Source organism: Rhyacophila brunnea, unplaced genomic scaffold, assembly GCF_057557595.1.
Source record: "Rhyacophila brunnea isolate RB1 unplaced genomic scaffold, BYU_Rbru_1.0 scaffold_7, whole genome shotgun sequence".
In the NCBI taxonomy this organism is placed as follows: domain Eukaryota; kingdom Metazoa; phylum Arthropoda; class Insecta; order Trichoptera; family Rhyacophilidae; genus Rhyacophila; species Rhyacophila brunnea.
In genome coordinates, this window is record NW_028233339.1 from 2,797,354 (window position 1) to 2,820,087 (window position 22,734).

Here is a 22,734-nt window from a genome sequence, read left to right on the forward strand (position 1 = left end):
AATATTTCAATTTCAATTTATTTATTTTTTAACATACTGTGGACATTGCAAATTATAAGTTTAAGACGTTCACAACATGGCATGAAACATTATTATTTATAAAGACGAAAGAAAATATAAAAAGGGAACATAATATAAATAAACATACAAAAGTAGTGAAAATACAATAATTATACATCTATAGAAGTTCAAAGAAGTATACCGAGTTTGCTAAGGAGACTCTATTTTAAGAATCAATAAAATAGCGTCCACCTAAAATCACCCTCACGCAAGTGGAATATATCAACACCCAAAGTAATTTAGTTGAACATATTTATCGCCCTCCCAAATGGCATTACCAGTGGCAGGTTGGTTCTGCACCTTGGGAGAATAAACAACTGATGTTCTCTACTTCTAAGATAGTAGCTAAGTGTACCCTATTTTAATCATCATCATTCAGTTGCAAAGGGTGGAGGTAGGCTGTAGAGATCTGACATAAATAGTGCATACTAAACTTTGTCAGTCAAACGTAATTGTTTTCATTGTGTTGTTGTTTCATTTCATTTCATTTAATGTATGGGTAGTGTTTGTTAGTTTTTTTAAATTGAATTAAGCCCTACCTAATCCAAACCATAATAGATAATAGTCAAATAATATTCGTTTATCTATAACATATCTAAAAAATGGCATTAAACCATACATAATTTTAGATATTTTACAGATAGGAGAATATTTTTTTTATCAATTATGGTTTGGTTAGGCAGGGTTTAATAAATTAAAAAAAACTAACTAACACCAAAGTGTATGTTTAATTCAAAGAAAACAAATAAGTATAACCGAAAAAGTGTGCACTGTTTTTGTCGAATCGCCCATAGCATACGTAAACTATTGTGGTTTCTGTTGAAGCAAAGATTAATTCATATTTGAAAACTAACCAACACTATCTGCAAATTATAGTCTTAGTTCAGTTCTACTTATGATGTGCACTATTTAGTCGGATCTCAACAGCCTACCTCCACCCTTCGCCACTGTTATCATTAGACCTAAAATGTGGTGTGAATCATGGCCACCCGCTGAGAATGTTTACTTTTTATAGATCATTTACGAGAAATTATATGACAATAATATTATAATTTTGTGTAATTCACTAACAAATAGAAAGTATCACACTACACCAAATTTTCTCACATAAGGAGCAATACAAGGTTGCTAATAATATTACCATTTAAAAAAATGTTAATATAATTGAAGTTCTAATGGATTTAAGTTCTGTACTATTCTATTTGATTCGTTTTTTCCGACCCGGGTTTCGCCTTTCGGCATCTTCTCATCAAAAGGTGAACATAATGACAACGAAATCAATTAATTCTAGCTTATATAATAAATTAATACAATAAAGTAGGAAAAAACTTTGTCACGTAGCTATTAAGTCAATATAAATATAACCAGCAAATAATGAATTGTTGAAGTGTTTGTAAAAAAACTCCCTATCACTAATAATAAAATCAATAGGCGTATACATCGACAAGACCCTAATAATAGATTATTAAATAATAATCAATAAAATACTATATTCAAGAGGTGTAAAATCGTCAATACTGGGAGTTTAATGGAGTTAACTAATGAGATATATCAATAATACCTCAGTTTTTCACTTTCATCATCAGTTTTTAGAAAGTTATATTAGTTCAAATATTCTTACATGCTACTTATTTTTTATAACAAATTTACAAATAAGCACACATCTTCTCTTTCACCCTGTCACGACCCAGCATTGGGGCATAGGGCAAGCACGAGTTCGCTTCACTTCCTTTGATCTATCGCCAACTCTTGCGCCTCCCGCCATTTCAGACCTGCAGCGCGTAGATCGCTTTTGTAGCACCGCTGTAGGGTGAGGGAGGGCCGGCCACAACGATGGAACTCTTGACGCTGTGCCACAAGGGTACGAAGTGTCGCACTCTTTGACGGCATCCGGAACACATGTCTCAGCCCAAATACGCATACTATATCCCCACACAAATCCATTAGAATTTAAATTAAAATTCCATCAGATATCTTCGGTCGATAGTATTAATATTATTTAATAAAATGTTTATGTAATAGTTGTTAAGTTTTAGTATATTCTGTCAAGAGTTAGATAACATTTTTTTCGAGATGCAAAAAACTGAACAGGCTATGGCGCCGATGAAGATGGCGCTAATGTATTAGTTAGGTCCTTATAATGAATGATTTTTGAAAATGCGAGGAAGTCCAATCAAACTAATTTTTCCGTATTGATAATAATAATTAATAATGCTATGCTATTATTGTTAGTTAGTTTAAAAGAAAATTATAATCGTGATATAAAAATCCATGAATTACCTACCTATTAATTATATTAACAAGTGTTTCACATTAACTGTAATCCAATAAACGACCAAACAAAAAAGTTCAATACCGCACTGTACATCCTTCACCTCTTCGTTTATTTTGTGTTATTTTATAAATGCTTAAAACACAAGAGAATACAAAAATAACTATAAACAAAAAATAAATTTAACACCTCTAAGTGTGCATTTTCTAAAAAAAAATGACCAATTAGTTTGTGCAACTAGTCACGAAGCCGTTCCTGGTTTGATACCCGCTGTTAAAACCGACTGTGTTTTGGCAACAAATTGATGATCAACGCAAAAATAGAGAAGAACTGTTATTAGATACTGGAGATATTTAGCTAGTATGTGAAATTCATTATTATGACAGGACTATAATTTAGTTTATGATAACAAATAGATAAAAATTATTGAAACAGCTTAATATACGTCCGAGATTAAACGAACTTCATGGATGTTTGGTTTTCAAATATTCCATACACAATCACGTCAACTCATTCTGTTGTGCAAATAATAAAAAGGCATCGGTTATCATTAATATCTTTAAAATTAAAAATGTGAGAATATTGGATGACAGATTTTGCAATAAATTGTAATGAACGTCAATACATAATAAAAATCCAGCAGTATAGTTAATAAATTGTATAGTTGTGTATAAAAGCATGCACTTAATTTTAACATGAGACTGCTTAATCCGCAAACCAGCCAACTGCACTTTTGACCAAAAATGAGATTTTGATGGTATTTTATTATAAAGCATATTTTTTATATGCTCACACAAAATTTTAAACTCCTACACCTATAAATAAATTTAATGCATTATCGTTCTTCTAACAAAACAGCCAACTGCAGGTGCCAAATTTCTAATATCGCAAATGGAACAATTTCGCTTTTTATATAGGTACTCGTAATTTTTCTTTATAATATATATATATGAAAGGAAGGCTGAAATAATGCAGCTTATTTGTATTTTTAGAATTGTTAAATTCCGCTCGATAGTTAAATTATTACTTATGTTTTTTCTCCTTTACTAACCAAATGGCTGGAGCAACATTGAACTCGATGCGGAATGTCTTGGATTCACAACTATATTCGGTCAAAATCAAAATGCAGCCTATTCGATGCATTCACTCTGGCAATGCTGCTTTATGGTAGTGAGTCATGGCACCTAAGAAAGCTCAGAACAGCCATACACCGAGCTTGTTGAACAGTTTGTGGCGTATACTGGGTGTATGGTCGTCTTTGTAAATTTAGGAGTAACGAGGAGATTGTAGAATGGACCAAACAACCTCTTATCACACTGAGAGTGAGAAGAAACGTTTGACATGGCTCGGCTGCGTAGGCATCAAAAGAATTTCAACCCGTTTTGCATGTTTTTTAAACCAACCGAATTTCGGTGTCCTGGAAGACCGTTAAACACTATTCTGTATATAGGGCGAAATTACTGAGATGCTGACATGACCTAAAAAGATGTAGGAAAACTGCCCAGTGACAGGGATCATCGGATACGCTAAGTGTTGTCCAAATGCACTATCTGAGGAGTGGGAAAATATCAATAGACACCCATTAGTGGCGCTTTTAGCAGTGGACTGTAATTTGAAGGTGCTGGTGGATTAAAAATCTAGGGGGGGGGGAGCTTAGGTAAGATGCGAGAGACTGACCTTTTTGTAGAGGGCTGGCGCGCGCTGAAGCCAGTTCGCTGTTCACGCACTCATGCGGCCTCGTTCGTATCGTATCAGATAGAGCGCGATAGCTTTAACAAGTCTAGGCGCGTCGGCTGTCTTGAAGTAACTCCTTGTAACGTCGAAAGGGTGCTCGATGGACAAATAACCCTATACGCACCGCGGGTTATGAACAATTCACAAGTGCCGGTTGGCGATGGCTAAGAATTAACAAGTCCGCACGCGTCCGCTTTCTTGATTTTATTCGAGCTAAATAAATGTTATTCGCAATCACGGTCGTCTCATGACCCGTAACTGCAGCTTGCACTGCAGGTCGCTCTGGTCTTACGACAATAATAAATAAGGATTTGAGGTAGGTGGGTAAATAAAGAATGACGGCCAATATAATTGGCCCAACCACCTACTTAAATATTTTGTTTAAATTTAAATAAAAATCATTTTTTTTAAAGTAACTATTATACTCCTAAGATTTCTATTATGTCTCTATAAAAATAATATAACATAAAATAATTATTAACTATTAGTATAATTTGTTAATTACGATTATAACTAATATTTACTCATATTGGTGGTAAAAAAATATTAAATTTTAATAAGCAATAGACACTTGGTGTTTTCGCAAATAATTTTTAATACACTTGAACAAAACCTTGGATTCGTGTAAAAATTGACGTAAAACATAATTAACATTAAAAGCAAACACTTCACGAATATAATAAGTATTTGATTGAAATATTAATTATGTAAGTTAATGATGAGTTTCGATACTTGGGACAAGTTATCATCATCATCAGTCTGGAGCTATCCACTGCCAGATGCAGCTGATTCTCTTATTCTCGGTCCTGTGAATTACCAGATATTTCCACGGATCTTTGCTGTCTTGGTTCACCTTTCGGACGTTGTCTGCCTAGACGGTACCGTTGAATGACTAGATTTGACCTGCAATTAGGTATCTCTTCTTTGAGTGATATGTCCTGTGTATTTCAATTTAATGTGTTATTACATCGCATACCCTCGTTTGTTCCCTTATCCATACTCGTTATGCTGAGCATGCAACATTTTATCTGTTTTTGGACAGAGTGCCGGTGTTTCAAGTCTCATGATGGGATAAGACATAGATACCTATGTATTATGTTTATGGGATTATAAAACATATTTTTTGTTACGAATATCTTTGTAAACAACTTCTTCGTATGGCTGTTTTGATTCTACAATTGGACACATGTATTTCAAATTATAATTAAAATCGTCAGCTATCTATTAAGATATATATTTGTATATCTACATAATAACTGATATTTTACAACGTTTTTATCAGGTCGTATTCTTATTTGTCCGGTACAAATCTTGCAATTGATTTTTAACTAACTTCCCGACTAGCTAGACATTTAAAACTTTTAGAATATATCAGAACACAATGCCAATGCATTTTTTAATACGTTTAGCCATTTTTAAGTAGAATTAAATTCATTTTCAGTTAATTCTGTTTTGTATGAAAAGTTATTTCGGAAGAAATCCGTAATCTAATCCACTATTATTGGTTGCTAGGTCTTAACAAATTAATTGTTAATATGTACGTGCGTTATTACTATGGAAATCAATATGAGTGTCAAAATGACATTTCAGTATTATTTCTATCAAATACATTTTTTGATCGTTTAAGCTAGTCAAATCAAGTTTATATGATTCAACAGAAAATTTAAAAACGTTGTAGGTATATAAAAAGTTATATTTATCTTGTAATTATTTTAATATGATTTTTATCCCTACTTGGTTTGGTTGGTTAAATGGGTTCAAATCTTAGACTATAGATACATCTAGACGCCACCCGTTGCATTGCTAAATGAAGCCGCGAGCCTTGCGTTTGGTTTGTGAGCGAGCGAACGCATTCGTCTACAAATGTTCGAGACCGTAGACCATTTCGCTAGTGCTCGCCCAAAGTGCTCGCACTAGACGCTCAGAATTAAAATATAATTTTCTATTTTTTTACGTTATATAGTATTTTTAAGCGGTCAAAATGCAACCATTAGATAAAGATATCCATAATTTTAAGTTATTTTAAAGAAACACTAGGTCACTGATATTAAAATATATAATAAAATACAAATAAATTATCACGAACATGTATCAACTTACTTATGAAACGTAATACCATCTTCTTGCTTATCAGTACGGCTACCACATTTTAAGACAACACACAGAACCATTTTTTCTACTTAATTATCTAAAAATATTTACCATTGACTTTATGTTTAACACAAAAAAATATCAATTTTAGCAAAACGAACTCGCAAGTTATCGACGCTATGTGAAGCGTTTCGCCCCGATTTGATGGCGATACTTTTGGAAACTGGCTTGTAGCTAGTAGACCTTTTATCTTACTCTAGCGCGTGTCGCAGAGATTGTAAGGGTGCCGAATACTTTCTCACTCGCACTCATGCATCGTTTTTGTTCAGGCCTTGGTTCAAATGATTGATTATTCTAACCAAAATAATGCATCGGATTATAAATCTCACCGAAGCATTATACCCCGTTTACACGTGCATGGATTTACTACTGGCAGTACGTATTATCGCGGCCATAACAAGAAAATGTACGTGTAAACATGTATTATCATGCAGTTGCGAGATTGCATGCATGAATCAAAAAATTTCGGCAGGTTCTGAATTTTCATGCGCCTGCGCAGTAGAACGACTGTGGCGAACCTGCCGGCAAAAAAATGAACTACACCCATAGATTATAGATACATCTAGACGTCACCCGTTGCATTGCTAAATGAAGCCGCGTGCCGTGCGTTTGGTTTGTGAGCGAGCGAACGAATTCGTCTACAAATGTTCGAGACCATAGACCATTTCGCTAGTGCTCGCCCAAAGTGCTCGCACTAGAGGCTCAGAATTAAAATATAATTTTCTATTTTTTTTACGTTATATAGTATTTTTAAGCGGTCAAAATGCAACCATTAGGTAAAGATATCCATAATTTAAGTTATTTTAAAGAAACACTAGGTCACTGATATTAAATAAAAAAAATAAAAAAATAAATTATCACGAACATTAATCAACTTACCTATGAAACGTAATACCATCTTCTTGCTTATCAGTACGGCTACCATATTTTAATACAACACACAGAACCATCTTTTCTACTTAATTAACTAAAAATATTTACCACTGACTTTATGTTTAAAACAAAAAATAACAATTTTAGCAACACGGCTATCGACGCTTAGTTATGCAATAAGCTAAGATTTGCCGGCTACATCGTAGCAAACCATACCAGATTTATACCCGATTATAAGGGTACCGAATACTTTCTCACTCGCACTTATGCATCGTTTTTGTTCAGGCCTTGACTATACCGCATTTTGGGGTTAACCGATTTTTACGACCTGTCAAATAGTACCTGTCATAAAATGAAAACATTGCGTTGGAGAGAAAGTAAGCACTTTTATGTGTAAACAGTTATTATCGTAGTAGTTTAAAATACACACTATTGGTGCAAGTCAATCCATGCACGTGTACAGGCAGTATTAATTTCATGCTAACAGTAGCTAATTAAGTATAAATTAAATTACCATTTTCGCTTCTAAAAAGTTATATTATAGGTACTTTTTACGAATAATTATTGTTGTTACCCATTTGGTCAACCAATTGAGGCCTTACATTGGATCAGAGGCACAATATGTATTTGTGTGAGTAACGAGATTAAGCCGACGGGCTAAGAAACAGCCAATCTACCAATAATAATTACAAGTATGTAAGTTGCTAAAACCCACGGTGGCCGCGTGGCTTAAGCGTTGGACTATAACGCCGTGGGTCCCAGGTTCGAATCCTGGGTCTGGCAAGTACGCATATTGTTTTTCAATTTGTGTGTGAGTCAGGGTATGGACCTAATAGGTTGAGCAAATGGCTGACATCCATTTCTCGTAAAAACAAAATCTGTTAATACTGTGGAGGCCCATATGATCTTATTAGGATCGGACATGGTCGAATAATAAATAAGTTGCTAAAACAAACCACAAATACAAATACTGTAGTTATTTCTGAGTATTTCGATTAATAAAGTTAACCTTCATTGCAAAGCTTTAAAGTTTATTAATTACAGTATTATTGATGTGGAAGAATGATAGTGTTACTATTGAAAAAGATATTTTCAAAATGGGCATCGTAAAGTATTATGGAGATTGAAGGTTTTGATTAAGGATATTTGTATAATATATTACAATATTGATTAGGCATAATGAAAGAGAAACTAAGATAAGTAAGTAGCCACCCGTCTTGTATAATTGACTCTATACACACGGCGAAGTATGTCTTGGTCAAAAAGATTACCTATGCGAGCAGGCCACGATTTGACCCGAGCGCTATAAAGAATCTGTACAATTCCTGATTCATGAACATGGTCGAAACAAACACGGTCCACCACGATATCACGCTGTGATATACGTAAAACTTATTGTTTTAAGACATTTTTTTGAATTGTGAGTAAAGTCGTGTGATTTTTTTATTTTCTTCCAAGGATGCTATATCATACAACTTGAATACTTAATAATTGCATACGTTAATTTTCTTTTATCGCCGATAATATTAATTAAAATATAGATAATGCTGCAATATTGTAACTACGTTATATATTAACAGTGAAAAAATTACGAATACATTTCTATAGCTCTGGTCTATAACTCTAAAACAACAATAATTAAAAAAAAAATACAAAATAATGTAATAGAATTTTGAAAACAGAATACATAATGCTTCGCTAAAAATGTCTACATCTCTAGAGAGTGCATTGACCAGCCGCACAGCCCTCGCTATTGGTGCCTGGTGAGCCTGACATGAGGAAAACGCCTGGTGGGTGCACAAAATTCAGAATATCGGGATTGGAAACTATACCACGTGAGAGCAGGGGAAAATTCTTTAGAGCAATAGTCGATAATATTAATTATTTATTTTTTCCCACAAGAAAAACTATTATATTTGGTGAGGGGAGGGGGGTGGAAATCGAAAGGGGAAACACGAGTATAAACAATTTACGAGATTTTTGTATAGGTACGATATTTGTTTACAGATAAGTGATTCACCAAATTACTTTTTAAAGGTGTTTAATAAATACAGAAATTACATCATATTATTATTATCCATGTATCCAACTAAAACATAAAATTCTAGAGGTTCTTGGAACAAAAGATTAATAGATTAAATAAGTGACGTCACTATCACCTGTCGGAGGAAGTGATTGTAAACATTTCGCCTTTTTTACCGGTAGGTACACTATGATAATAAAGTTAATATTAGAATTTGGCGTTGAATGAAGGAAAAAAAAACAGCTATTGAAGCGATGATGAACCTTCATAGAATTTAATAACTCCTATGTCACGATTACGTAGGGTGGCCAAATGCCTCTATTCATTTTATATATACGAAATTATTTTTTACTACAAGCAGGGTTTACAAAAATATACTCTATTCTGTGATTACAATATGATGTTTGATGTTTTCCTTATAATTTAAATATATAGAAATTTAATCTGCGTTCTGTAATCAACGTTCCCTCTAATTTTCTATCGTGTGTGCGGATCATCAACGCATCTGAGCAGTGGCGTAACTAGGGTTGGTGTCACCCGTCAACCCCTCTCCTCTCCCACAAACACACACATACAATTTTTCATTAAAACTTATATTTTTAAGGTATTTATTAATTTCAGTGATTTCATATAATATTAACACTAGCAACTATAATTACTTCTTCGGGAAATCGCATTTCTAGATGATCACAGACCAATAGGACGAATCTCAAAATTTATATCGCTATTTAATGATGTTTAGAAAGAGTCGGCTATAGTGATTCGACACTCGACGTAAAATTTTACTCGCGTACTCGCGTTAGTTGCACTTGGCCTTCGCCTTCCGAGAAATGAGTCGAAGAATTGTGGATGTGCTGGTTTCGTGCATTCGATCAAAACTTAATATCTGGCAAAGGAAACTTCCTTTTACAATATTTTTATGTGACAAATGTGCGGGGGATGAAAACATGTGTGCGGAGACATTTTGGTAGGTGTGCGCGCGCACACACTCACGCCTTACCTTACAGGGAACATTGCTTGTAATGTGGGCACGTTACTTTAAATATAGCTATGGGCTTTGGACGATAATATAATTTTTCTGCTCTCCCGAGACAAGGTTACCAACCTCTGCTCGCTGTAGATTATATTGAATTACTGGTTATTACCGTATAAAACAATATGTATTAGCTTCTTTTTATTTGTTAATATTCATCGATAAAAAAGGGAGAGAAATTTAGCATTCAATTAGGTAACCCAGTATAAAAAAGCCTTAATATAACTACAATAAAAATAATAATTTTTCATTAATCCAGAAGTGGTCGTTAATTAATTGAAATCACTATTTAGGGAATTGGTTCGAGAATACCATTAAAAGTGTGGTTACCTATAAATTTGATATATTACTACGTCGGTGCGCGAAATCACTGATCGCTTACTGGCGCCAAATGATTCTACTATTTTGCGGACGAACTATCAACCTACTCTGTACTAGGGATTGCAATATCGGTATTTCAAAGCCAGTATTTTTCGATACCAAAATACCAGTTTTAAAAATCAGACAATACCGATATATTATTCGGTATTGACAGTGGAAATAAAATGTATGAATTAACATAAACGGGTGAGCAGAAGTGTATTTTTTTGTCAGGTTACGCATTGTCTGGTTTACTTCCGTGGTCTTTCATTGTCGTTGGTGACCAGCAATGACACATGCTATACAATATTAATATTTTAAAGAGATTTTTACATAATATATTATATTTATTGGTAGATACTTCTGTTTTTTTTCAATTATTTTATTATTAGTATTAAATAGGGAATACAGTGGAGCCCCGATCTACTGTTCTCGCATAAATCATAACCCCGCACGGATCGTTCATTTTTGAAAGTCCCACCAAACACCTATAAGAAAAATGTTAAAAAATCCCGCATTAACCGTTCCCCGATTTATCTTTTTCCTCTATATATCGTCTAAATCAGGGGAGGGCAAACTGCGGCCCGCCGGGTATTTTTTTGCGGCCCGCCATCATTAATTGTACTTCTGATTACGAATAACTTTTTTTATATTTTTTTAAAAAATATTGACAATAGATTAAAATTTGAAGAATTTGTTGTTTCGTTAATGTATTATCTCAGTATGTCTTCCTTGCGTCTCGTCTCACACTATGTTACTACTTACTATTTTCTATGTTGAACATCGTGACACATTTTAATTCTTTTAACTCTGCGTTGCAAGGAAAAAAAAATATATGCCCACGATATGGTGAAGAGTTTGAATGGATTTCAATTATTAAAACTCAAGTTGTTCCTTCGACAAATATCGAATAACAACGTGGACCACTTTCCAACTTTGAAGTTGCTGAATATACCAGAATATAAATTTGAAGAATATGGTAAAATTATTAAAACTCTGAATGACGATTTTTTCAAAGAGAATTAAAAATCTGAGAATTAAATTCTAAAAAACGTTTTTTTTGAAAGACTTTAATTTTTACATTATAAAATTATTGTTCAATAATTCATTATAGCTATGTATAACATCTTAAGGTTGCACAGTTTACCTTGAATTATCTTATCGGAAAGAGATGAGCGTATAGAATTGAGATAAAAAAAAATACGAATTGTTCGCGAAGCATTGCAAACAGTAATGTTCCAATTTTATTAGATTCAATAAGAACATTAATGTATGATACTGATTGATTTGCTAGGCAGGTACGAACGACTTGTTACTTACGAGCACCTACCAATATTTGATATAAATCATACGATATTAATGAATTTTCAATTTATTTACCTACCTAACTATTTTATTCTGTATTCCGTGTATTTTATTTAGACGTGAATTTGACCTCAATAATATGATATAACAGCTCACGGTGAACTGTGATACGGCCAACTGTATACGTAAATTTTTTCATACATGTGCAGCTATACTTAACAGTTAGAACTTTAACACGTTTCCGTTATTGTCATTGGTCCAAATTAACAACGAAGGCATTCCATACACACGACGTTTATCAACAATAATTGGTAAATTCGTATTACGGCGAAATTATAGGTTGGTAGACATGTTGGTCAAATTCGGGTATGTTCGTGCTGGCGTATCTACCCGAACCCCAAAATTTTGTATTGAAACGTTAAACATAATATCAACGTAACCTACAATTTTATTAGTCATGTCATTGCGATTGCAGCATGTAGTACAACAAATATTATGTTACTAGTAGCCACTCGATATTTTGCGGGGAACTATAAATAATTAAGGCAGCGGCCGTGACGTAATTAGTTTTCAAAACAGTCGTATCTTGCATTTCAATTCTCAATATGTAAAATTGAAGTACTCTATCTCGCTCTAAAAGTTAACACAGCCAAGAGAGATGTTGTTAAAAGATAGCACTTTTTAACAGTTCAGACGGTTAACTTATTTTTTATCATATTTATGACTCTCTTTTTGGATGTAAAGTGATATGTTAAAATAGCCTCATTAGTATTCTTAATACTAATACTATGCTAAAAAGGGGTAGATTTAACCATTTGGGACCCCAATGGAAAACATACTTTAAATGACGCAAGATCTTACGTCTATCTTAAATCTAGACGTGATTGTTTATACCTATTATATTACAGGATGTTATAATGATTATTACATTTTTTTATGAATCGTTTTTTTGGGATAATGAATGAATAATATTTTCAGAAAAAATATGCGTCCAACGATGTTTTAATTATTTGAGTTTATTTTAGGTCAATGGAAATAGTGTCATCATAGTTAACATTGCGCTTATCTAGTACGTTTTTTTTCAATAGAGAATCATTCAAAATGACCTTAAAACAGAGTAATTAAATTATTTTATGATAAACGGTACAAGCGCATTGAATATCTGACGAACAGGTAGCCGAGAATAATGCGGCTTTATAAAGAAGTTTTAATTGCTATATAATTAAACATAGGTAATAAAACATAAAATAATTAAAAAAAAAATAGTAAAGAAATGTAAAATCGATTGTTAATTATAATAATTAGAATGAAACAATACTTTTATATTAGGTACACGTAATTTGGCACACCTCAGAAACATATATATATAGGTACCTAAGATTTTTTTAAAAATTATGGTACCGAGCGGGACTTGAACATGCAGCCATCAGATTCTGATCATTGTGCTTTACCAATAATTGACTTGATTGACTACAAAGTCAAATAATATCATGATTTTCTTTTTAAAGACGTTTTTCATGATCCTGGTTTTCGATATACTTTTTCCACATAATAATAAATGTAGAATGTAAGTACACACATCAAGTATAAACTATCAAATTCACATCAGTTTGTTAGTAAAATAGTATTATACCAGAGGCATCCACGATGGCCGCGTGACTTAGGTGCCGGTCTATAGTGTCGAGGGTCCCAGGTTCGAATCCTGGGTTTGGCAAGTACACAATATATTGTTTTTCAATTTGTGCATGAGTCAGAGTATGGACCTAATAGGTTGAGCAATTGGCTGACATCCATTTCTCGTAAAAAATAAAATCTGTTAATACAAACCTCCACCCTGTGGAGGCCCATATGATCCTTTTAGGATCGGACATGGTCAAAAGAAGAAAAAAATACCAGAGGCTGATTACGATGGCGGTTATATTCATAAACCGCTGTTTTTCATATGTTATGAGTGTTGACCAAATTTAAACGAAGTAGGTACATATTTTATTATTTTAAGTGATTTTTGGGAAATTTAATATATATACAATATATTATTATATAAATTATAGAGAGGAAGTGATAGTTTTTGCATTGTTTTATTTTTACTTTGAAATAGGGTAAAATTTAACTAATGATAATATATTTATTATTGCGAAGAAAAAAGTAATCTTACTAAAAGAGTTAGTATATATATATATTATAAATTTTTTTAAAATTAAATTATCGCCAGCCATTACCATGATTCAAGGTGTATCTGTCTGCATCACACTCAGTATCTCGTGTCACCACAAAAAAGCTGTTTGGCAAAAGCTCGTTGACTCAGTTGAAATGTATGAGCGTCGTTACGTTCGCGCAAAAAGCTTCGCATTGAGATACGCAAGTTTTTGTCAATATGCTTTTATCAAATATTGCTTACCTCCATATATTTTAAATGGTTGCTGAATTGAAATGCTGTGTTCAAAACCCTTTTATATACAGTATTGCTAATAAAATTATACTTTTGTATGATCCGTTAATTTCAATGCAATATTTGATATATTATTCGCTGTCAATTGAATTGTAATGCAACCACAATGTAAAGTAACATAATATAATTTTACGAAGATTGTTTGTTAGCCATTATAGTGAGAATCAATATGAAGATAAGAGTAACAAAAATTTTCCAGGTAAATAATCTTAATCTTCTTCTTCTTTTCTTCGGCCATATCCATCCCTTAGTTGGAGAATATGGACACCACGTGGCGCCTCCAAGAATCCCTGTCGCTCGCCAGTCTGCTTGCTTCGTTTCAAGTCAAACGAGCATCCCGTAACTCTGCCGTATATTCTCTATAGATAGTATTTAGCGGCCTTCCAGGACGCCAGAATCCGGTCGGCTTGAAGAACAGGCAAGCCAGGGTGAGGTTTTCGTCTGGTGGAGCCAGGTCTAACGAAGCGTGATGAGAGGCTGCTTGGTGCGTTCTCTTATTTCCTTGTTGCTCCTAAAGTCATACCGCACATCCGGTATCCGTCGCAATCTGCTTTCGCAGCTCAGTTTACGGTTGCTCTGAGCCTTCGTAAGGTGCCATGATTCGCTACAGTAATGCAGCACCATCAGAATTCAAGCATCGAATAGGCGGCATTCGGTTTTGACCGAGTACAATCGTGAGTCCCAGACACTCCGCATTGAGTTGAACGTTACTCCAGCCATTCCCATGGGTCTAGGACGATTTGGCGCCGGGACAACTGGACGCCACGCAATTCGAAAATAAATAGACGTTAGGTACTTATAGGTACTTAAAAAAATATTTAATATTATTATTTATATTTAAATGAGAATATTTTGATTTAATAGTTGATGAGAATTCAAATATGCAGACCTAAATATTGATTTAATCGTGCATATGTTTAAATTCCAACGAAAAAAGAGTTTATATTTTACATAAAGCCTTAGGCATGGTAATTCTCAATCCGCAATAAAAAAAACATTATGTTAAGAGTAAAATGAATTAAAACTACTAATTAGTTGATAGAAACTGATTAAAATTCCTCGTCTACGTTCTGTATACGTGTCTACGACAGTGCGGCGTCCAATTGTCCTGGCGTCCAGTTGTCCCATTCCTATTCCCATTCAGATAGCGAGCTCTCGATGTATTAATGTATGTATTAATTAAAATTTAGTACAAAATCTGACCTAAATAGTTTGATAATGATAAAGATCAATTTATTTTGCCTAGAAGAACATTGTCAATTGATATTGTCATCAGTTTAAAAAGATCTCATCACCGTTCTGTTTTGGCTACTTGTCAAGTCAATCAGATTTTACCATACTGGAAGGGCGTGAAATAAAACAGGGTGTAAACGGCATAGCTACTTGGATGATATGGGACTTTCGAGAGTGATTCTTTGAGGCACTTCACGTTGTCTATATTCAGGGGTGTTAGGGGGAGGATAAACTCCCGGGCAATTTAAAGGGCGACAAAAATAAAATGATTAGTCATAAAAGTGCAATATTAAATAAATAACAAATTTCCACACGAGTTTCACGGATAGTTAAAAGTTTTATTATTTAATATAATCATTTAATATTATTTTATACTAATATAAATTTTGGCTGCCGCAGTCCTCAACACATATCGATCATTTCTAATCGTTTTGCGCTATAATTCAGAATGTTATTATGAATGTTATGCATATTTTTATGACAATAAACTTTTTTTGGAACTTTGCAATATTTCCACAAAAAAAAATATTTTTTAATTTGCGGGACGGCAATTTTGGGTTGACCCTGGCACCTGGACGGCAGACAACGCGTCCCTATTTGCTCCAACTAAGAAGCGGATATGGACTGAGAAATACATAGATTCTTCTACGTAAATTTGTAATACATTTTAGTCACTACAAAATAATACAATTATTATTACACCATAAATATGTACGCATTCTTATAACGAATGAGGTAATTAACAGTAAATTTAATTAAAAGTAATAATATTCGTTTTATTGATATCTCTCACAGTCTTATAGCCCGTCAGTTTAGTCTGATTAGCTCTGATCCTTTTGATCATACTGGTCCTCTATTTTGAAAGTAAGCACATTACACTATCGAAAATCGTTTATAGTGATAAGTGTGGTTTCTAGTTCTCAAATGTGATACCTACCTGAACTGAACTAATCCTTTGGAAAGTACATTTGGTTATTTGGTCGGCCGAGTTATCTTATCTTGTTAATTTATTTTCGTGTACCGTTTTCTCTAAGTATTCTCTGTTATTGATTAGTCTCTATGAACTCTGAATAAATACTAAACTGGAAGTATTTATATTTTATAAATACTATAACATACTATAACTAGCGACCAATGTGGGCACAAAGTGTTTTTCAGAGGGTTGGAGCAGACCCTTTTTTGAGTTGCTCAGCTCCGGCTCCGCTCCGGGACTTAATACTTGCTCCAGCTCCGCTCCAGGGTCTGCTCTTCTTCGTATTATTTATATATACCTATACAATTAATGTTAATAGTAGTTTTGAAAATAAATCAGGTTTATTATTCGTCATTTTCATTATTAACTCTTTCATTATCTGCATCTTCTGTCAAAAAAGTGAGGTTATTTATCACTTGACAGTATTGCGGTATTTCAAATAATTCCAGTGTTGCAAAGTGTCAAATATAATATTTTCATCTAATTTTAAGACGAAAATTTAATAATAAAAAACATCCAACAGTGGAGCACTATAAATTTTCGGTGCTCCGGCTCCGCTCCTCCTCCGGGTAAAACCCCATTGCTCCACTCCTGCTCCGGGTTCTGCTCCAACGCTCTGTTTTTTATGTTATAAATAAATAAAAGCCATCCTATAATAATTAATATCACAAATACTTTAGAAGCACTATGGCTTAATTTTGTCAAACAAATACGTTTACTAATGTAAAGTGTCTGACTACTTTTCGCATTTATTTTGAAAAATAAAAAATATTTCATAAAATTAATAAATTAAGACGATAATAATAATATGAAAATTGGTAGTTGTACAGTACAAGCACCCTAAGACTTCTCGGAATTATGTCCTCTTAAGAGAAATAAACCAAAACAAATAATAATTGTTCCACACGCAATGCCAATTTGTCTTGAAGCCAAAATCGACTTTCGCTTCAATTGTTATAAAACAATGCTGTTAACCCGGTCAGACTTTTTCCTCTGCGACATGTTATCATGGCTAAAATATTTAAGTGGTGGTGGAATTCTTCAGTGGCCGAGTGTTTTTTTTTTTTTTTTTTGCTCAAGGCAGAGAGCAGTTAATGAATGCAATTTGCAGTAGGTACTTGAAAATACTTAATGTCTTTAGTGTCTTAAAATATTAATTGTATTAATATCTGCCGAATTTTTGTTTTAAAATTATTTATGCAGGCGGCAGTAGATTTTCGCACGTGATTGGTTCCTGAAAATATGTTCGAATATGGAGTGTTCGAAAGTAGAGAGATGCAAAAAAAAAACAAAAAGTGTACTTTAAAATATTTATTTATGATTTCCTCGTATCAAGCCTATCAGGCACCATTAGCGAGGTGTGAAAGACTGGTCAATGCGCTCCCCAAAGACGTAGACATTTTCGGTGACGTGCTATGTTTTTGTATAAGAAATTTTATTTTTCTGTAGTAAATTGTACTTTTTTTAAATTTATTATTATAAATATTCTATTCTTTTATCTTGTGAGGGTAATGTTTGTTATAATGTAAATCTCATGTTGTGAACATCTTGAATTTATATTTGTTATGTCCACAATGTTTTGTTTTCTTAAATAAATAAATAATAAAGTTAACGAGGCCCATTAGCAGTCAGGTGTTTTCTTTATAAATTTGTCAAGAGATAGTTGAATAACACCCTTTTACGTATTTGGAGAGAGAGAGGAGCATGGAAGCGTAGAGTTTTTTCATTAAGTATCAACAAAAATCAAAATTTTAAGAAATGTACGAAATAGAGCGAAAGTAGAACGTTCAAAAGTCGAGGGCCGCCTGTATAAGTGTTTTGTTGTTTCGTTGTTATCAAAGAAAACATGTATATTTGCGAACGTGAAATAGAGCTACTGGTTCCATGACAAAACAGAACAGTGACAAAAAAGAACATGACAAAACAGAACATGACAAAACAGAAGAACGATAAATATAACTAAGACCTGTCAGTAAAAATATAAATTAAATATTGAAATTGTCCTATATCTATTATGTTGGTAGATTTTTAATAGCACAGATTTTCAATAATAATAAATCAAATTATATACCTAATTTCTGCATTCCTAATCGCTAGAAAGCCTCAAATAAACGGGACTTTGCCGGCAAGCTTAGGATATCTAATCTTTATCAATATAATATGTTCAAAATGATTGGGTGACTAGGTACAACGAAAGAATGATCTAACCAAACCTAACCTAAGCTAACCTAACCTAACCTAAACTAACCTAAATAGATTCCACATAAATTAATGTTTCATTTTTCCCCTGGCTGTTCTGTTTTGTCACTGTTCTGTTTTGTCTTGTTTTTTTTTGTCCGGTCACCGTATTAATATATCTATGCAGTAATAAATAATTAAATAGATAATATATGTAAAAAAATATTTTTAGAATATATTACATCATTTTTATCCTAGTGCAAAGTTATGCAGCATATAGGTACTTGTTTTGTTATATTAATTGTTCGATTTCTATTCGTATTTTTCAGAAGTTTTTTCAAGATAATCAAGAATCGAGACCTATCATAGACTATAGATACATATAATCGAGATGAAAATCTACTACCAACAATTTAAGTCTATAAAAGCCAGAGTACTTTTGAATACTTTTGTCATATAACAAAAAAATATGACCACACTACGTAATGTGTACGATATTAATCACCCATGTTAATTATTAGTGTGTTGGACATTTAAAATTAATCTACTATGTAGATACAGGTAAACCTGACTCGGGACAGACGCGGTCAATAAATTAATAGCGAACCTCAGTCGCATGCCTTTCAATCTGATAATATATTGATTTTTTTATTGCCGTGTGTGTTTTCTCGTTTTCAAACAAGTACCAAACAACAACTGATATATCTATACTTAAAATCGTTTCAAGTTTTTGGTAAGTAAAACTTATTGGCAGAACAACTGCATGATCTCTGACCTGCGGGATTTTAATATGACCATATTATAAAGTATCCACGGGCTATCTTTATGCGAAGCCAATACACTATTAACAATAAAGTTTGGTGTTTATAATCTACATCCTATTTGCAAATTTTGTGTTATTTTTTATAAAATTATTATTACCAAATATATTATCGTTACCATCATCAGCCTGAATCTTTCCACAGCTGGATGAAAGCCTCTCCAAACTGACTCTACTTCTCTTGGTACTTCCGCAGAATTTAAATCATTTCATCGATCCAGCGGCCTCTAGGTCTACCTTGCGGATGAATCTTATTTTGGTATGGTCCTAATATTTAAGCTCGATTTGATATAAATAAAAAGGATTTCAAGTTATACACATTTATATTTTATATAAAAATCGATGTTTTTTTTTTAAATAGATATAAAAAATATTAAAACTATGAATTAATCAAAAATCTAAACGGCGAAAATTTGAAAACCTAATAAACTAAATTTTAATAATAAATATGACCATAAAATATAATGTAATAATAAGATGCAACGAATTCACATTTTATCACATTTTTTTTACAATTGTAAGTTTATCTTAGAATTAAAAAAATATATATTTTTAATGTTTTCAGATACATATTTATTAATTAATACAGTTGAAATTGTAAATTATCAAAAAAAAAAATCTCAAATTGCAAACTTCGTATTTTTCCGCTAGGTTCTTTGTTGGCATATAATATGATCCCCCTTAACACAAAAATATGTTTTTTTTTTAATATGGTTACATTATTTAGTAGAGTAAAGCATATTGTACACCGAGTGAAGGTTGAATTATTAAAAAAGAATGCCTGTTGTTGGCCATTCGATCAAACGTACATTGAATAAATACCATATACATATCCTTGTTAAAGGTGGGGTTTGAATTCGAATTCACGGTGCAGGAAACAGGCGATCTACCAAGTACACACTTACTCCAGTATAATGTTAATCAACAGTTATTTGTAATCTTTGATCTGGCTAAACTTGCATTATACATATTATTTGGGATGAGATTGTTTTGAAACACCATGTGGATCACGCTTCAAGTAAGTATCAAGTTTTGGAAGATCGTAAATATTTTTTTCGGAACTAACCATCGATTGAAAATAAATTATTATAATCATTATGAATTTAATGATACACCTAAGCTCATTTTGGTGGAGGATAATTTATGGGAATATGCAAAAAATAAAAAGGTGTAAAACCCCTTCATACAAATTTTTCGTTTTTGATTTAGCGATTCCAAATTTAAATTTAAGAATAATGCAAGAGGTGTCTAAAATTTCTATAATATTATATTATGTAAGGGATGTTCATTATTTTATCTACTTCAGTAAAAAAGAATGATGACAGATCTAAACGACTGAGATTATATTTACAATCTGAGGGAGTCAGGTCAGCATTGTAGGGTTAATGGTCAAGCTGCTAAGAGCCACATCCTCGGATACCTACACTTATATCAACATATGCACCCATGAGTTGTTTATTCCTTCTCGTGATAACATTTATTTTCACCGAATGGTAACTCCAAATCAAGATTTTTTTAGCCATCGGGTAGGAGGATAATACGAGTACCAGTTTGTTGCCATGATGTTAGGTAGGTACTTTAAGTAAATGTCAGAATAATACAGCGCTGAAACTGTTCATGTAAGTTCCAGCATGTATGCATTTAAATTCTAATTGATTTTGAGTGTAGTATTAATTTGTATTGCTTATAACAATTAATGACATATTATTAGGTTTTGACGATTTATATTTATACGCTTATCGAGTGATAAGGTAGGTAGGGGTTTTTTTACAAATATTTCAACTATTCATAATCTATTTGTTATATTATATATTTATTGTGATCCTTGACTTAATACGTAGGTTTTAAGTTTTTACCTACTTTATTGTATTGATTTGTTATATAAGTTAGAGTTAATTGTATTCGTTGTCAGTGTATATTTGCCTTTTGGTGAATGTACATAGTGCCTGAAGATGCCGAAAGACAAAACCCGGGTCGCTTTCAAATGGAATAGTGCACAACTTAAATCCATTAGAATTTTAATTCAAATTCCATCAAGTACCTTCGGTCGATTTTATTAATATTATGCATGCATTTGTTTCAACATTTCCACTGCTAGATGAAAGCCTACACCAGCTCCCTTCACTCTTCTCGGTTCTTAGTTATTCGTTCAAACGTGAATCCACATAACTTTATGAGTTTGTCCATACAGCGGGTTTTAGGGTTGACGAAAGGTTGGCTAGGACCTCAATGAAGTATACTTATGTCAATATGTATATTTCTATAAAATATTAAGACGCCATATATTTGACGCTCTAGCCTCCACGCTGCGTCCTCGGACAATGCAAATGGTGTGTGTCTTAGAACGGTATAGTCCACCTGTAGTTAATAGAGAACAGTGGAACGAAACTCTAGCGCACAGGGAACTCAGAAATAATGGGAACTGAAATACATAACGGGTAAGGCGATAGCAGGTAACCGACTCAAGTAAGGTAGAATCCGTGTTAAACTTACACACGTGTCAAGAATACGTTTTACGTCGAATACTGAAAACTGCTCTCGATTTATGCATTTACACGCATTTAATGTTGGTGTATTACACATACTATTGCACGTGCATAATGCGTGCTTCATTTTCGTAGGACACTCACACATTCAAAAGCCTGCTTCATCATGCATTGAACATAGCCTATCGGTATTCTATTTATTATCTGTTCTGTGCTGCCGCCTCAAAACGAGAAAAAATTGATTACGGGAAGAAAAACCCAGACAGAAAATCTCACACTAACCCCCTCGGACAGCGTGGTGTACTACATCCAAATAACCTGTATGAAAAAAAGGATAAAAATGTATGTAATTAGATATTATAATGCCATACTAATAATCAATTTTATAATAATTGATTTACGTTTTGTACGATTCCGTTTGAGTAATTTTTTGCGACCCGGGTTTCAGTTTTGCGCATCCTCGTGCACTATGTACCTATACTCACCATTCACCAATAGCAAATGCACGCTGAAACGGCATAATATAGTTAGAAAAAGTCTATATACTAACTATGAGTAAGCCACAAGCGTGAATTGCGCCTGAAGATGCCAAAAGGCGAAACCCGTGTCCATAAAATACTCAAATGAAATAGTACAAAACCAAGGCCTAAATAAAAACAAACCAGAAGCGAGTGAGTAGGCATTCGGCACGCTTATATCTCCGCACTATGCGTTAGAGTAAGATAGAATTTAATAAACGGCTGAATTAAATATTTTTCCAAAACCTCGCCGGTAAAAATGGATT